General features: G+C 46.2%; 1 protein-coding gene across 2 annotated transcripts in view; it reads left to right on the top strand.

Annotated features, from left to right (window-relative positions):
- NTM (neurotrimin) overlaps positions 1–17689 on the top strand; it is a 940510-nt gene that overhangs the window by 313454 nt on the left and 609367 nt on the right. The window lies entirely within an intron of this gene.

Genomic DNA, 17689 nt, shown 5'->3' with positions numbered 1-17689 from the left:
CCAAGGAGTTGGATGAGGATGACGCTTAAAAACGGAGGGGAGGGAAGCTTGGGGGCAGACCCGGCATCACCGGCAGTGGGTCCTTCGTGGCCGTGAGATCCTCTGAGTTTCTGGGCTCCACCGGTTCAGGTGTCAAGCCACCTGCTGGGTGCCCAGAGCCTCTGTGGGATGCAAGAGAGCCAGCTGCAGAGGCAAGGGGACAGGGGAGCTGCTGGCTGCCTCCTGCGTGCTCACAGACCGGTGGATAGCAGGGGTCTCCCGCCGCCCGACCAGGCCCTGAGGAGACCTGCACTCCCACCACAGGCTAACGAGGACTCCCTTGTCCCCACACATGCAGTCATCTGGGCTAATGGGCCACTCCTCTCCTTTGGCAAGAGCCAGAGGGACTGGCCATGTTCCCATCCTGCCCCCCTGGCCCGTCCTGGGGTGCGGCCAAGGTTGGGAGGGGATGCGGGAAGGAGAGGGAGGAAAGCACGTCAAGTACCTACCAAGGGGGGTGTGGAGGGAAGCAGTAAGATGGTTCTTTCTAGAAAGTTTAACACGAGGGGCACAAGGGACATGGAATCTGCCTTTGAGGGAACTCAGCCAGGGAGACGATGGCTTTTAATGGAAGGAATACCCAGACTTCCCCCTGGAGAGGTCGGGGGGGTCCCCGGAGCTGCTCCCTAAGAGGGGGGAGGCTTGGGCTTTCTTGGAGGTGGTGCAAGTCTGGAGCGGAGCTGAGGGGTGAGGGCAGAGGCAAGGCTGCACCCGTCCTGTCCTCACTGCCTCCCGGAGCTCTCCGTCTCTCCTCTCACCATCATCTGGCTCCTTGGGAGGGTCTGTGGACCCGCCACCTTGCTGGTTGGGGCAGCGCCCCTGAGCACCCCCGGCCTCACCCAGCGCGGCCTCCTGCCCTTCCCAAGCCACGGGGCGGCTTTCCTTCACCTCTCACCTGTGTGGAGCTCAGTGCACACCCGAGGGCACAGAGGCAGCCCCTCTGCCAAGTGGCCTGGGGCGAGAGGCCACGGTGCCTCGCTGGCTGCACCAGCCCATGCATGGGAAGCTCTCACTGCCTCCGGGTCAAGCCACCCGCACCTGTCGGGGGCACCGTGGGGGAAGCTCGGCATCTCCTGTGGCCTCCTCTCGGGCTGCACGGTGGCTTCCCATGGAACGCAGGTGTGGCCTGGCCCAGCCGGCCGGTGTGTCTCCGTCCTCCTGGCCTCTGCAGAGACATGTGTGGGCACCTGCCTCCTGTGGGCCTCCATCTACTTTCCGTCCTCTGGACGTCTTTCCCCGCCTCTTGCCGTCTTCTCTTTCTCCTCTCCCCTTATGATAAGCCCCTGGGGCCGGGGGAGGGGGGCGGTGTAAAGCCCTGAACCCCCAGAGGCTCAGGCATTTGCTCAGACGGAGTCCCAGGGGCGCCAACAGCTTGGCAGAGCGCTCGCCCGGCGCCACTAGGTGGAGCTCCATGAGCTGTTCTGGAGTTTACCTGGCAGAGATGAGGCCAGAGCCAGCAGGCAGAGGGCTGGGGAGGGGAGGGATGGGGCCAGGAGAGGTGGGGCCTGGAGGGGTGAGACCTGGAGGGGTGGTGATGGGAGGGTTGGGGTGGGGAGGGATGGGGCCTGGAGGGGTAGGGATGGGAGTGATGGGGAGGGAAAGAGTGGGGAGGGGAGGGGTGGGGAGGGGAGAGCTGGGGCCAGGAGGGCTGGGGCTGGGCCGCCAACATCCACCAAGCTTCCACTGTGGGTAAGCAGCTTTTCTAAGCTACCTTGCTCATCACACACACACACACACACACACACACACACACACGCCCATGCAGCGATTGTACAAAGGTATCCACATGAACTTTTCTTTTTAAACGAAGATGGGGAAGATAAAGGTCCTTGGGCAAGTCTCCTAATTCCAGCCCTGAGCCTGATGGTAGCACGGGGATGTCCTCTCCTCAGGTCAGGAAGGAACGAGGATCTGGAACAATCCAGGCCGGGTCAGGGGGTGGCGTGTGGGATCTGTGAGCAAAGCCTCACAGCCCTGAGCAAACAACGAGATCGGGGAGGGAAGGGAAGAAAGGAGGGGTGGGAAGTCCCACCGTCCGCAGCTCTGCATCTCCTGGGTCTCTCCTCCTTCCTTGTTGGCCCTTGAGACCCTGTCCTGGGGACCCCCCGCCAAGAGGCTGGCTGTGAGAGGCGCCGTCTCCGTGCTGGCCCCTGCCCCACACAGACCTCTGGGAAAGCACAAGACTGGTTCCTCTTAATTTTTTTGTTTTAATTTTTTTTGTTCCTCTTTATTTTTGTTTAAGATTTTATTTATTTATTCATGAGAGACCCAGAGAGAGAGGCAGAGACACAGGCAGCGGGAGAAGCAGGCTCCCTGTGGGGACTCCGATGCAGGACTTGATTCCAGGACCCCGGGGTCATGCTCTGGGCCAAAGGCAGGCACTCAACCCCTGAGTCTCCCAGACGTCCCGGCTAGTTTCTCTTTAAAGAAACCAAGAGAGAGAGAAAGAAAGATCGAGAATCTCCACTTTGGCATCTGGGCCTAGAGGGGGGCACAAATCGAACTCTCAGCTGAGCTTGGGATGTGGCGTCGGAGCCGAGCCAGCTTCGCAGGCGTCGTAGGGGAGGGCCCATCCAGAGAACAGGGCCGGAAGCAAAGAGACCAAGTGGCCCCCCGTCAGCGCCGCTCCTCCGGGGCCAATACACCGAGAACAAAACCCTAGAAAAGAAAGAGGGGCTAAAACAGAAAGTCGATCAAGGCTTAGTGATTCCAGGACGAAGTCGGAGGGAAGCCCGTCGCTGAGCATTCGGGGTTAGCTGTGGACGCTTCAGCCTAGAAAGAGCATGAGTTTAGTTGAGATTCTGGGATTTTATATTGTGGTTAATTAATGTAGGTTAAGTGTTTGCATCCACAGGGACAGATCGCTGGGCGGCACCGTCGGGTGGGCCCAGAGGAGGGCGAGGCCATGGGGCTGGGGCGCGGCCTTACGGGGAACCGCTGTGTTGTGAGGGTGCAGGGTCAGGGCACACGGGCACCCGGGAAGCGGGCTACAGCCTCAGGGCCCGAGGGGCAAAGGCCCGGCCAGGGTGATGCTGGAGGCGGTGGCGGTGGCGGGGGTGGGGGGTGCTTTTTCAGGGGGTTGTTTTCCTAATTCCAAGATGTTCTGTTTCCGTGAGGGATGGTGTGGGGGGCGGGGGGAGAAATCTCCAGCTGAAAAATGTCACCTTCAACCTGACACCAGAGCCAGAGCATTTACAAATCTGCCTGTCACCGTGACAGGCTGACAGATAGCAACCTTAGCAGGGACTGAGTTAAATCGCCACTATAAGTCTTGCAAAAAGTTTGGCTCTTAAGATTTTTATCATCGAGACAGGTTAAGGGATGGGGGACACGGCTTCCACACAGGAAGGAGGCTGAGGCTCCCTGTCTGCCTGCTCCGGGAGCGCCAGCCGCCGCGGGGATTATCTATTACCTGCGGGGAGGTGACAGCAGAAAATTAGCCAGCATCAGCCCCATCTGTTGCTGAGCACCGTTTATTTCACCTTCACTAATTCACTTGGTTTGTCATTTTTCCTTTGTCTCCATGTCACCCACCGAGCCCTCCGTCTGTGTGCCCCGGTGCCCCTGGCCGGGCACCGTGGCTGCAGAAACAAAGCCTCCGGTCGCTTTCCAATGAACTGCAGTCACTCCTGAGTCTCCCTCTCCTCTCTCTTCATTGTCATTTCCTCCATAATTGATTAGGAACTGGAGGCGGGAGAGGAGGGGCCGTGATTGCTTTTACAGCCGGGGTCTGCAGGCAAAGCACATTTCTGTGCTTGGCTTCGTCTCCCGGGACCTGCCTCTGTCAGGAAGAGGTGGCAGGGTATTAATAAGGCAGAGCGAACTCATGTCAGTGGGAGAGAGGTTGCAGAAACTAGGCTACAGCCCTGGCTCTCCCGTTATCTTTGGATGCTTGGCCATCTTCCTTGTTTTTTGGGGTTTTTGTCTCTGATTTTGTTTTTCCTCTGAAATGCAGAGCTAATGCCTGTTCTCCTCTCACCCACCGCGGTTGTTGTAAAGATTAAATGAGATAGTACAAGAGGGGAGCTCACGGTGCCTGTTGAATGAGAGAATGAATTTAAGGCACTTAACGGTGCCTTGCATATAATAAATGCTCCGTAACTACTGTTATTAGTGGCATGCAAATGCGAGTAATTATGATTATTTGTCACCCTTGCAGCATTTGCCATTCTCCTGGTTCCCAAGCTAGATAAAGTTTCTCGTTCGGCGTCCACCGAGCGGGCTGCGTGTGCCAGGCACTGTATTCCATCCCGGGGCGAGGAAGTATTTTTGAAATACAAGCAAAGAACACGTGGCGCTTAGGTCGGGGAGCACAGAGCTGGTGGGCAGGCATGTCGCGGAGTTGAGAATGGGGGGTGCAGGCACGCGGCTAACTCGGAGTGCAGGGGGCAGGGAGCGGGCTAAGGTCCTGGTGGAGAATGTGACATCTGCATCGGGGCTTAGAGGGCTCCCCAGGGGAGTGAGGGCGGGAAAGGGCAGTCAAGCGGGAAATGGCGCCGTCTGCGATACCCCCGGCACGACAAGGAGCAGGACCCCTGCCCAGCACCCCTGCAGTGAGGGGCTCCAGATTTGAGACTGAGCGTGTGAGCAAAGCAGGCATCACAGAAGGAGCACGTTTATCTCATGCCAAGCATCACGAGCTTTCCTGAAGGGCGGTGGAAACCACTAAATGCCTTTTACTGGGTGACGGGCACTGAGGGGGGCGCTTGATGGGATGAGCCCTGGGCGTTATACTAGATGTTGGCAAATCAAACTCTAATAAAAAATATACAAAAAAATGTGTTTATAAACAAAGAGCAATGGGCGGCTCAGTCGGTTAAGCATCCGGCTCTTGATTTCAGCTCAGGTCATGGCCTCAGGGTTGTGAGGTCGTCGAGGCTTGCATGGGGCTCTGCGCCCAGCAGGAAGTCTGCTTGAGAGTCTCTCCTCCTCCCTCTACTCTCTTTCTCTCTCTCTCTAAATAAGGAAATGAATGAGATCTTTTAAAAAAAAGAGAAAAAGTAAGAAATAACATAAACAAGGAGTAAGGGGACCAGATGGGCCTAGACGATCGCTCCGGCCTGGATGGGGCGTAGCAGAGCCGAAAGGTGAGCCAGGCCCACCGTAGAGCCTGGAAAGAAGCTGCCTGCCTGCAACATGCACCCCTGGCCTCTCAGAGTTGAGGAGACGCTCCCCAGGGTGGGCATCTCGAGGGCCTGGGAGCCTAGGGCTGCGGGGATCCCCGCTCAGAGTCCGGGAGACCCATGAAGTGCAGCAGCCACCACCAGAGGGCAGAGGAGGAGGGCTGAGATGCAGGCAGCGCCTCCCGGGGGCACAGCCAAGTGTGTTGTCTGGGACATTTTCACCTTAACGTGTTCTGGGGCATGGGCAGTCCAAGAATTCAGCTTAAAAAAAAAATCTGTGTGTGATCCTACTGACAGGACACGTGCTGGACTCGTGTGAGAATCCAGGACACCTGTGGTTCCGTGTTTGTTGTACTGGGGTTGCCCGCCTGTCGGCTCTCCCGCCCCACCGCCCCCCAGATGATATTAACGACGGAGTTGGGTTAGCCTGGGGCCTTCCTAAAAGACTGGTTCCACGTGTCCCATGTGTCTTCCTACACGTGGTCTGACTGAGTCCTTAGAGCTGCCCTATGAGGTGCGTAGGGTTGCAGGTGCCATTCAGAGGAGTTACTTGATTTGCCAGGAAATGAAGTCGATTTGATTCAAGAGCTCAGACTCTTCCCGCCATTTCACACCAAATATTTTCAGTTTCCTTCGTCCTTTGAAATATGATGCTCTCTACTCCATGGCTGGAAGTCTGTGAACGGTGCGCTTGAGCCCAATGGGCACAGCCGCCTTGACAGCCGAGGGGGATCAGGCTGGAGAAGCCGAAATGTTTCACAGTGCTGTCCATGAATGTTTCCCACCTAATTGTTGGGGGCAACCCCACGGGAGCAATCTTATCCTTATTCCCAAATGGGGACACTGAGGCTCGGAGAGGTGACATGCCCCGCGGCATCTGGCTAGCAACCACCCGGGGCGTGTGCACCTGCACAGCCGCGCCGTCGGCTGCCCGCTTGCCCTGAGATTGGCAGAGGCCGCAGGTGACGACAAGCGCCCTCGGAGGGGCGGGTGCTGAGGGTCATTAGGATGGCTGGATTCGGGGCCCAGACATGCACCTCACATTAATGTCGCGACAAGCCAGCTTCCCTGAGCAAAGAGCTGTCGCGGCAACACACCCAGGATAATCCGAAACCGCAGAGAACTGTGGCCACTGCGGGGAGAGTGGCTAATTCTCTTTGGGACAAAAAAAAAAAGTTATCCTCAGAACAAACAGATTTCCTCAGCAGAACTGAGTGTCGGGACGGCGTTGGGGTCTCACCTGAGAGAACAGAGCATAGCACCAGATGCAGCAATAGGGGACCCAGGTCCCCAGGCCGGGGGTGGAATGCAAGCCTGTAAAAACACCCCTGCGCAGCCCAACAGTCTCTGTGTAAAGTCCCAGTGTCCCCTGGCTGGGGGCCGTCCGGGAGACCCTGGTTCAATGCAGTCTCTTACTGGAGAGCATTCGAGGTACGCGCACCTTCCATTGCCCCACACGCCTGGATCACACCACACAACATCGCGCTTCTATTTGTTTGCAGACTTGGGTTCTTTCCAGCATATTGTTTTCTCTCTATCTTGTTGTTCTCCTTTTCTTCCCCGTGGGATTCAGCTCCCAGGAGACTGGTGGCCCTTCCCGTTACCTAACTTCTCAGAGCCTCCCTCACTCTGTGATAAACCAGCTTGATCGTGTTCTCCGTATCCGGTTACTGTGAGAATCGGAAGGATAGGCATGTATGAGAGCAATCAGCTCAGGGGCAGCGCATAGGAAGCTAAATAAATATAGGGTTTCTCTCTTCCTTCCCCTTTGTGTCTCAAACACGTGCGTGCATGTGCACGCACACACATAGGGCGCACCACAAACCCTGTCAATAAATCTATGCTAAGTCAGAGTTAACTTCGAAAATCAACACAGTGCAGAGGCTTTTAGAGGACTGACATTCCTCAGGTTATGGAAAACAATAATAATAAATCTTAGGGAATGTCACCTTGCCCCTGGCACAGAAGACAAGAACCTGGAAACGTTAGTGGAATAGCCTTGAGCGCATGGAGAAAAGAGCAGACAGTGTGCTGGCAGCAGGGGAGGAAGGTGGGCATTAGTGGGAGCAAGCGGAGGGCAGAGGGGTGGCCATTCGGGTGTCAGGCTCTGGACTGGTTCTTTCTCAGCCTTCGTTTCAGGATGAGCGTACAGGGCAAAGTGACAGCGAATGCCGAAAACCCACAGATCACAGTCGCTGGAATTTTGGAGTGAATTTGACAATGGAGATGCATCAGTCCTGAGCCATTTGATCTTTCTCGAGTCGCTGAGATATCACTGGGGGCGCTGGCACTTCTGAGAGTGGGCCTGGCTTCGCCAACGGCAGCCTCTTTGAGTCGTCTTCACTTTTGATGGTCTTCCGTGTTGGCTGAATGTTTTTGGTGCTTAGATCCTTTTGTAAATTTGGAGGATTGTTCACCTCCCGTGATCTCTTCAAATATTATTTCCTGACGTGCATGCTCTCGGGCACTCTCTCACTCTCTCTCGTAAGCTCCTATTGGGCGTGTGTTGGGTCTTCTCAGTCAAAATAGCTATTTTGTACTTTTCATTTCCACATTTCCAGTGAGTTCCTCAGATTTATCTCCCATGTTGGTTATTTTCTCTCCTCCCATTCATTAAGATTTTAAATTCTTCGTGATTTCATTGTTGTATTTCTAAAATCTCTATATTTTAAGGCACCTCTTTTTTTGGAATGTCTTTTTATTTCCTATGTGTTTGAATCCTGATTTTTTTTTTTTTTTATACTGCATGCTGAACTATGCCACAGTCTCTATTACATTATTTGATTCCTTGAAGTTTGTGGGGGGGCTCTGAGGAGGTGGCTGTTTGCTCACGTGTTTGGTAATGTGGGGTTCTGAGCACAGCTTCAGCAGGGGAATGTGGGAGTGGGAACTCCCGTGTGGCCTGGGGTGAGAGCACTTGGGTTCGCCTCTGCCAGGGGCCCCAGGGGTGATGCATCTGAACCCCAAACCCACGTTCAGCACACTCTGGGAATTACAAACTCCCTGGACAGACAAGAATGTCCAGCCAGAGCCCAGGTCAGGACAGACAAAGTTCCTTACAAGCTTCATGCACATTTTGGAATTGTTTTCCTAATCCAACGTTTGCAGGCCTCCAAGGACTTCCAGTCTTACAGGGACCTGTCAGCCAGTTTCCAGACTCAGTTCCCAACTTCCTGCTAAGACTCAGCCACTCAGGTTGCAACACCCTCCCCCAGCCCCAGGCAGCAGGAGCACCAGCCCCTACCCTCCTCACTCTATTTTAAGTCTTCTCTCTGTTGTTGGTCCTTGGAGAATCCTCTTATTTTCTGCAATCATCATCATCATTAGCAACATCATCATCACGGCTAACATTTATCGGGTCCTTATACTTCATGCAAGCTCTCCTCTAATTGCTTTATATGAATGAACTCATTTAACCCTCATAATAATTCTATGAGGCAGATGCTGTAATTATCCCCATTTTACAGATGATAAAATGATATTTTCCCTTAAAGAACAACTATTCCCCATTGGAAGACAAGGAAGCCCTAAGGATTTAGGTGATAATTCTACAGAAGCAGAAGAGGAGTCAGATCCATGGAGGAAAATGGTATTCCAAGGTTCACCCAGCCAGGTCACATCAGTCAGAGCCAGCCATCCCGAGGTCTTCACTGTTTGTTAGCCCACTGCCCAATTTCCCCACTAAGAGTGTTCCTTTTGTGAAGTTCTGCTTATTTCTTACATTGTAGTCAAGATTTGATTTGCCGAGGAAAATCTGAGAGAATGATTATGGCATCTTTTTCTTGAAGGTTAGCCTGGCCCCTTGTTTCAGATCGCTGTGTGGCAGCAGATTTGCTAGCCGACCCTGGGACTGGGAAGATAGCAAAAGAGATTGTATGCCTCATTTACAAAATTACTATAAGAGTTTGGGTGCTAACTTCTGTCTTCCATGGAGGGTGTTTCTCACAAATACAGATAGATTTATAAAAACGGACAGGATGTGTCTCAGTGAAAGGCGTTAAGGGTGACATGCATGCCCTCCTTTTACGTAAGTTGCTTTGGAAAAAAAATCTGTCTGCTGAACTCTATTGAAGTCAACTAAGCAGCCTTTGGATTATGCTTTGAAATTACAGTTGATGCTCCATCAATGTAGGCTTGAACTATCTGGGACCACAAATATGCAGAATTTGTATAGTTTATACTGTTTTTCTCTTCCTTATGATTTCCTTAATAACATTTTCTTTTCTCTAACTTATTTTATTGTCAGAATACATATAGCCTACAAAATAGGTATGAATAGAGTGTTTATGCATCAGTAAGGCTTCTAGTCAATAGTGGGCTATTAATAGTTAAGTTTTGGGGGAATCAAAAGCTATAGGCAGATTTTCAACTGTTACTATTGAGATTAAAAGCAAGAGGGAATCACAGGCTCTTTCTACTATTTTTCTGTCCTGAAGGCATCTCTCTCTCTCCATTTATGAGGAGGACACCAGGGCATAGGATGGGGCAAAGCAGAAAGGGCAGGACTAAGAGTCCAACTGTCCTTGGGATCTGACAGGTTTGGGGCAGGAGAGAGTAGGATGAGGTCTGAAACAGGAGTGGCCAAGTACCTTCAACTCAGGAGAAAGCTCTCAGCTTTATACGCTGCTTTATGTGCCCGACTAACCATAGTTGGTAGGCATCCAGAGCTCATGAGTAACCTTGCCCTCCCTGGACACGGACCACATGTCAGGAAGGTCATATGATATCACCAATATTCCCCACCTGTGTGGGAAAACCCACAGACCTATCTGCACCAACCCTCTTCTCATCTTCCCCACCTCAAAACTCTGCTCCAAACCAATGACCCCAAGTTCAACTTCCTGCCTTCCTGACTTTGCCCACGTGCTTTCCACCTGAGGTACTCTTCCCTTTGCCTTTAATTTGCCACCCAACCATGTATTCTACCTCCTATGTCATTCATTTCCTTCATAAAATCTGGGATTGACCTGTTTGCATCTATTCTAAACATCAAAGTTTCCAGCCTGAAGTATAGTACTGGGGACCACAGAGGGAAACACACACACAGGGGGCACCTTTTGGCAATGCTGAAAATGATCTGTACCTTCATTATATGGTGGTTATGCAAGTATATACAATTGTTAAAATTCAATGGCTGGTACACTTAAAATATATGTAGGGTAATGTTTGTAAATTATACCTCCACATAGTGGACCGTGAAAACCCCAATCTCTCATGTTAGACAAGGAGCTCGTCCAGAGCACTGAATCTTCACAGACTCTCTAAGCCTCGTTGAGGAGCAGAAATGGAGCTGGACTATGCGAAAGATGCTGAAGTTAAAAACGCACTTTCCAGGAATAAAGGTTTAAAAGGAGAGTCCTTGAGCACATGCAGTAGCCAAACATTATTCTAGGGCTGGGGCTATGAAAAAAAAAATCTCTGGAAAAAGCTTGCAGTCGAATAGGAAAATAGAAAGTTTCAAGTCAGTGGATAAGTGTTACGGTAGAGGTAAGAGTAGGAAACCATGGAGAAGCACCAAGCCCAGGTGAACGGCACAAAAGGCTTCTTTCAGGAAGTTCATATTGAGCCCTGGAGATCAGGGGAGTCCTCCAGGATCACTGGGGAAAGCAGCAAAGTACTAGCATGTGCCTACGTGTGTGTGCGTTCACAGCTCCTGAAGACCAGGACTCTTGACCACATAAAGCTGGGATACCACATTTGGATTGAGAGCTCATTGAGGAGCTGGGTAATTCCCAGGGTATGTTAACACTTGGCACAAACTCCCACAATGTTCGGTAAGCCGTGGTCCCCTTTACCCAGGACTTTGATTTAATGTTATTTCACTCATTACTTCTGATTGTATTGGTTACCATCTAAGTACTTGTCTTTCTTGGTCAGAGACTCAATGGTTTATTGCAAGTATAAAGAAATGTTTCCCTTTCATTGAAACTTCAGTAACTTCCAAATGACAGGTCTTTATCCAATATCTCAAAGATGATTTGTGTATCTATCGAGATGCATTCTTCCTAAGGATTTCTTCTCTTCTCATTCTATCTTGTCTCCTTAAGAGATCTTCTCGCCCATGGCTTCTGTTATCATCTACAAGTTCAGAACTCTTGAGTTTATATCTCCAGCCAAAATCTCTCTTCTTAGCTCCATTTGACCCAATTGCTTACTGGGTCATAATAATCTTCTTAGCTCTGCAATGGCCCAGTTGTGTACTGGGCCATGATAATAGCAAACACTTACCTAGCACTTACTCTGCTGGGTACCATTCTAAGCACTCTGCATGTATGAGCTCATTCAGTCTCCGCAGCAGCCTGGAAAGGAAGCTGCAAACATTGTAGAGCATCTTCGTGGGTGCCTTGCAAGCACCCCAAATCCAGCATACCCAAAAGGGATGTCACAATCATTCCCTTGAAACCTGCACCTCATTTTTCCTACATTTCACATTTTATTGAAGGACACCATCTTCTCACCAGGTACTCAAATGTAGAACCTAGAATTCACTCTTAACCTTTTCCATGTTCCATCTATATCAATCATCAAGTTTGCCCTTCCCCCAGCCACATTTTTCTTTTCTTAAAAAAAGTATCATCGTGGGTTAGCTAAGGGTTTTGGCTTTGAAGGCAGACTATTTAGGTTTGAATCCTGGTTCTGACACTTAACAGCTACAAGTCCTTATGGAATTTACTTAAACTTTCTGAGCCTGTCTCAATGTGAGAATTAAATGAGTTAAAACATGTAATGCATTTAGAACAGTGCTTGGAATATAGTAATGGAATATTTCTTCATCTGTCTCAGTTTCCAGTTGGTGGCCAGTATATTACACTGAAAAGAACGAGGCGTTTGGTGACAGACAAACCTGGGATTGTACCCTTTGTTTTGCCACTTACTTTATGTGTGACTTGGTCAAATTGGTTAATTCGCTAAGCCTAGTTTTTTAACCTGTAAAAGGGAGATAATACTACCCACCCACATGGCCATTGTGAGGAATAAATGAGAAACTCTACGTAAAGCCCCTAGTTCACACTTGGCATATGATAGACACTCAATAAATGTTATTCCCCTTCTCCCCACAATCACTGCAGCTCTACACTCTCATCCACTTCTAAGAAGAAAATAATTAGTTGCCAGGGAAGCATCTAAGCATGGTGGAGGGGAAGGAAAGAGGGAGTAACTCAGCAGATTTGTCAATTTTGCCATGAAGTACAGGTTCAAGATCATGGGCAAGAATTGGGCCACTGACGTGCCCATCTCTCTCACTTTATATCTTTTTTTTTTAAAGAGTTGACTATACAGTTAGCTTGTAAATTATGACATATATTTTTATGACTTATATTTTAACTGTACACCAATGTTCAATATTCACATTCCTGAAAAATTATATTCTCCAGCTCTTCCTTCCTCTTCACAGCGAGGGCACTGCTGAGTGTCTTTCCATTTCCTAATTTAATGATGTGTCAGCAGGGCCCTTGGGGATAAAGGCCAAGACAAATACAGGACTGTCCTCACCCCATTGGAGGGAAGGCTAGGCAAGATATGGAAGGGATGGAGATAGGACAGCTACATCAGGTGCCAGGTCCAGGACAGAATGAAGATGTAGACCTCTGAATAAAAAATCATTAAGTATTTTAGCTGGGCACAAACAAAACTCAAGGCCTTCTGAGCTTGGGGTCCTGTAGGACTGCACAGGCACGCACCCACAAGGCTGACCCTGGAAGGGAAGACCTCGCTCCCTTTCCCACAGGTCCCTGTGGCCTCCCCTCAGATGCTTGTAAATAGCCAAAACCTTCTTCCTCAACCAGGGCTGTCTTTTCACCCTTCACCCAACCCAAGCATCCAAAGATTACTGAAGAAGCAGAAGCCCCAGCATCACATCTGTTCTCTCCTTCACTGGGATTTTGTGTATTCTTTGAAACCACAATTTATCAGCCACTGCTTCTCCAGTGACTTTCTTCTCCTTTCTTGAAAAAAGCAAAGGTGCTACCAATAAAGATGTGCTATTTTCAAAAGCCAATATTTAGTGAGTGCTTATTTAATTCCACACAAAGAGCTTTTAACATAATTTTCCTATTTAATCTTTAAAGCCTCCAAATCAGTAGATAATGGTACAATTCCATTTTACAGATGAATTTACAGATTTAGAAGGTCAAGTATCTTGTCCAAGGTCATTCAGTGACCAAGCCCAAGGGTTAGAGCCCTGGGCCCTCAAGTTCCAAAGCAAGGGAAGAGTGTTTATAGAGTCTGAAAAGTGTGTAATAAGAGATGCACAAAGCAATCAAGTGGCAAACAACAACAAAAAAGAGAGAGAGAGAGAGAGAAACAAATTATTTCCATCAAGAGGACCGAATACTATTAAGATGTCAGTTTTTCCTAAGAGACTTTCTAGTTTTAAGGCAATTCCAAGGAAACACTAATTATTTTGTTTTGTCTTGTTGGTATAGAATTATGTTCATTTTTAGCCATTGCCAAGAAAACCCCAACAGAGAAAATGAATGGAGGGTGGGGGGAGCTACCTTTTCAGTTTTATTTTATGTTTTTAATTGAGGTATAATTGGCATATAACATTACATCAGTTTTTAGGTGTGCAACATAATTTTAAATTTATATACACTGCAAAATGATCTCCACATCAACTCCAGTTTCCCCCGTCACCATGTAAAGTTTCATCCCATGTGTTACGGTATCACTATTGTCACCATGCTACCTAGTACATCCCCATGACCTCTTTATTTTATGACTGGAAATTTGTACCTCTTGACCCTCTTCTCCCATTTTGTCTAATCCCCACCCATGTTTCTGGAAACCAACAATCTGTTCTCTGTATCTGTTTTGTTTTGTTTGCTTATTTGCTTTGTTTTTTTAGGTTTTGCATATAAGGGAAATCATGTGGTATTTGTCTTTGTCTGACTTACTTCATGTAACGTAACACCCTCAAGGACCATCCATGTTGTTGCACATGTCAAGATTTTATTCCTTTTTATGGCTGAATAGTATTCCATTATATATATATATATATATATATATATATATATATATATATATATACATACACACACACACGCACACATACATATATATATATATGTATGTGTATAGTAAGTATAGTATTCATATTATAGCATTATAGTATGTACATAATATTATTCCATTATATTTATGCATATGTGTATATATTTATATATAATGGAATACACACATATATATACACGTACCACATCTTCTTTATTCACATAACCATGGACATTTAGGTTGCTTCTATATCTTGGCTATAGTGAGCAATTCTTCAATGAACATAAAGGTGTATATATATATATTTTAAAATTAGTGTTTTCATTTTCCTCAGATAAATACACAGAAGTAGAATTACTGGGTTATCTGATAGTTCCATTTTTAAGTCTTTGAGGAGACTCCAAGCTGTTTTCCACAGCTTTGCACCAGGGAAAAGCTGGTACACCAGGTTTTACATTCCCACCAATAATGCTCAAGGGTTCTCTTTGCTCCAAATCCTTCCCAACACTTTGTAATTCCTATTTTTTTGTTAATAATAGCCATTCTAAAAGGTATGAGATGATATCTCATTGCAGTTTTGATTCACACTGTCATGATGATTTGCATTGTCCTGGAGATTAGGGATGCTGAGCATCATTTCATGTGCTTTTGGCCATTTGCATATAATCTTTGATAAAATATCTATTCGAGTTCTTTGTCCACATTTAATTTAATTTTTATTGATTGATTTGTTTGTTAGTTTAGCTATCAAGTTGCTTGAGTTCCTTATATATTTTGAATATTGGCCCCTTATTGGATACAGGATTTGCAAATACTTTCTTCCACTCTGTAGGTAGCCTTTTTTATTTTGTTGGTGGTTTCCTTTGCTCTGCAGAAGCTTTTTAGTTTATATTAGCAAACCAAATTCAACAATGCATTAAAATGTTCATGTGCCATGATTAAGTGAGGTTTATTCCAGGGATGCAAGGATAATTCAACATTTGCAAAACTGTCAACATGATATACCACATTCACAAACAGAAGGGTAGAAGTCATATGATCATCTCCACAGGTGCAAAATAATTTATTATTTTCCATATATTTATTTTTTGTTGACAATGCCTTTGGAGTCAGATTAAAAAATATATTGCCAAGAGTGATGTCAAGAAATTTACCACCTATTTTTTCTTTTAGGAGTTTCATGGTTTCTGGTCTTAATACTCATGTCTAATCCTTCTTGAGTTAATTTTTATGTATGATGTAAAAAAGTGCTCTGGTTTCATTCTTTTTTAGGTGACTGTCCAGTTTTCCCAGCATGATCTATTGAATAGATAGTCCTTTCCCCATTGTATATTCTTGCCTCCTTGGTTGTAGCCTAATCGGTCATATATACACAGGTTTATTTCTGGGCTTTCCATTCTGTTCTATTGCTCTATCTGTTTTTATGTCAATGCCATACTGTTTTGATTCTATGGCTTTGTAACACAGTTTGAAATTAAGAAGTATGATGCCTCCAGCTTTGTTCTTTCTCAAGATTGCTTTGGCTATTCAAGAATTTTGTGGTTCCATCAAAACTAGTTCTAACAGTTTTTTGGTGGATTCTTTACAATTTTCTCTTCATAAAATCATGTAGTTGACACTAAGGGTGGTGGAAGGGGAGGTGGGTGGGGGGTGGGGGAGACTGGGTGACGGGCACTGAGGTGGGCACTTGACGGGATGAGCACTGGGTGTTATTCTATATGTTGACAAACTGAACACCAATAAAAAATAAATTTATATAAAAGAAATCATGTAGTTCACAGATAGTGACAGTTACTTCTTTCTTTCCAAATTCAATGTTTTTATTTCTTTTTCTTGCCTAATTGCTCTGGCTAGGATTTCCAAAACTAAATTAAATAGAAATGCTTAGTGTGTGTATCTTTGTTGTGATCTTAGAAAAAAAAAAGCTTTTGGTTTTTCGCCATTGAGTATGATGTTAGCCATGGGATTGCCATGTACAGCCTTTATTATGTTGAGGTATATTCCCTCAATTCCTGCTTCACTGAAAGTTTTCATCATACACGGATGTTGAATTTTGTCAAATTCTTTTTTTGCACCTGTGAAGATAGTTATATGACTTCTACACTTCCATTTGTGAATGTGGTATATCATGTTGACAGATCTGCAAATGTTGAATTATCCTTGCATCCCTGAAATAAATCCCACTTAACCATTGCATATGAACATTTTAATGCATAGTTGAATTTGGTTTGCAAATATTTTGTTGAGGATTTATGCATCTATGTTCCTTTGCATTGGCCTATCATTTTTTTCTTCTTTTGTGGTGTCCTTGTCTGGTTTTGGTATCAGGATACCACTAACCTCATAAAATGAGTTTGGAAGCATTTCCTCCTCTTCAACTTTTTTGGGAGAGAGTTTAAGAGCATTAGGTATTAAATATTAAATTCTCTAAATATTGAATGTTTGGTAAAATTCACCAGTGAAGCCATCTGGTTCTGAAATTTTATTTGTTGGGATGTTTTAATTACTGATTAAAACTCTCTCTGGTAATAAGTATACTTAGATTTTTATTTCTTCATGACCCTGTTTTGAAAGATTGTGCGTTTCTAGGAGTTTATTCATTTCTCCTGGGTTGTCCAGTTTGTTGGCATGTAAGTATTCAAAGTAGTCTCTTACAATCCTTTGTGGGTATTTTTTGGTATCAGTTATAATTTCCCCTCTTTTATTCCTGATTTTATGTACTTGAACCATCTTTGTTTTTTTTTTCTTATTGAGTCTAGCTAAAGATTTATTAGTTTTGTTTATCTTTCAAAGAATCAGCTTTAAGTTTCATTGATCTTTTCTGCTGTTTTTTTAGTCTTATTTCCTCTCTGATCTTTATTGTTTCCTTCCTTCTACTAACTTTGAGGCTTCATTTTCTCTCTTCTTTTTCTAGTCCTTTTAGGTGTAAAGTTAGATTGTTTGAGATTTTTTCCTGTTTCTTGGAGTAGGCCTGTTTTGCTATGAACTTCCCTCTTAGAACTACCTTTGCTACATACCAAAGATTTTAGTATGTTGTGTTTTCATTTTCATTTTGTCTCCAGATATTTTCTGTTTTCTCCTTTGATTTCATGTTGACCCCTTTGTTATTCAGTAGCATGTTGTTCAGTCTCCACATATTTGTGATTTCTCCAGTGTGTGTGTGTGTGTGTGTGTGTGTGTGTGTGAGAGAGAGAGAGAGAGAGAGAGAGAGAGATTCCCTGCTTCATACCACTGTAGCCTGAAAGGATGCTTATATGATTTCAGTCTTCTTATATTTATTAATATTTATTTTGTGGCCTAACACATGATCTATCAAGAAAATGTTTCATGTACACTTGAGAAGCATTTGTATTCTTCTGGGTTTGGATAGAATGTTCTCTCTATATTTATGTCAAGTCCATCTGGTCTAATGTTTTGTTTAAGGTTGATGTTTCATTATTCATTTTCTTTCTAGATGAACTATATTTTGATGTATGCTGGGTATTAATATCTCCTATTATTATTGTATTGCTATCCATTTTTCCCTTTATGTC

This window comes from Canis lupus, chromosome 5 (assembly GCF_003254725.2).
Source record: "Canis lupus dingo isolate Sandy chromosome 5, ASM325472v2, whole genome shotgun sequence".
NCBI lineage: Eukaryota > Metazoa > Chordata > Mammalia > Carnivora > Canidae > Canis > Canis lupus.
Note: the sequence above shows the minus strand (reverse complement) of the source record. Positions and strands in the feature narration are given on the sequence as shown.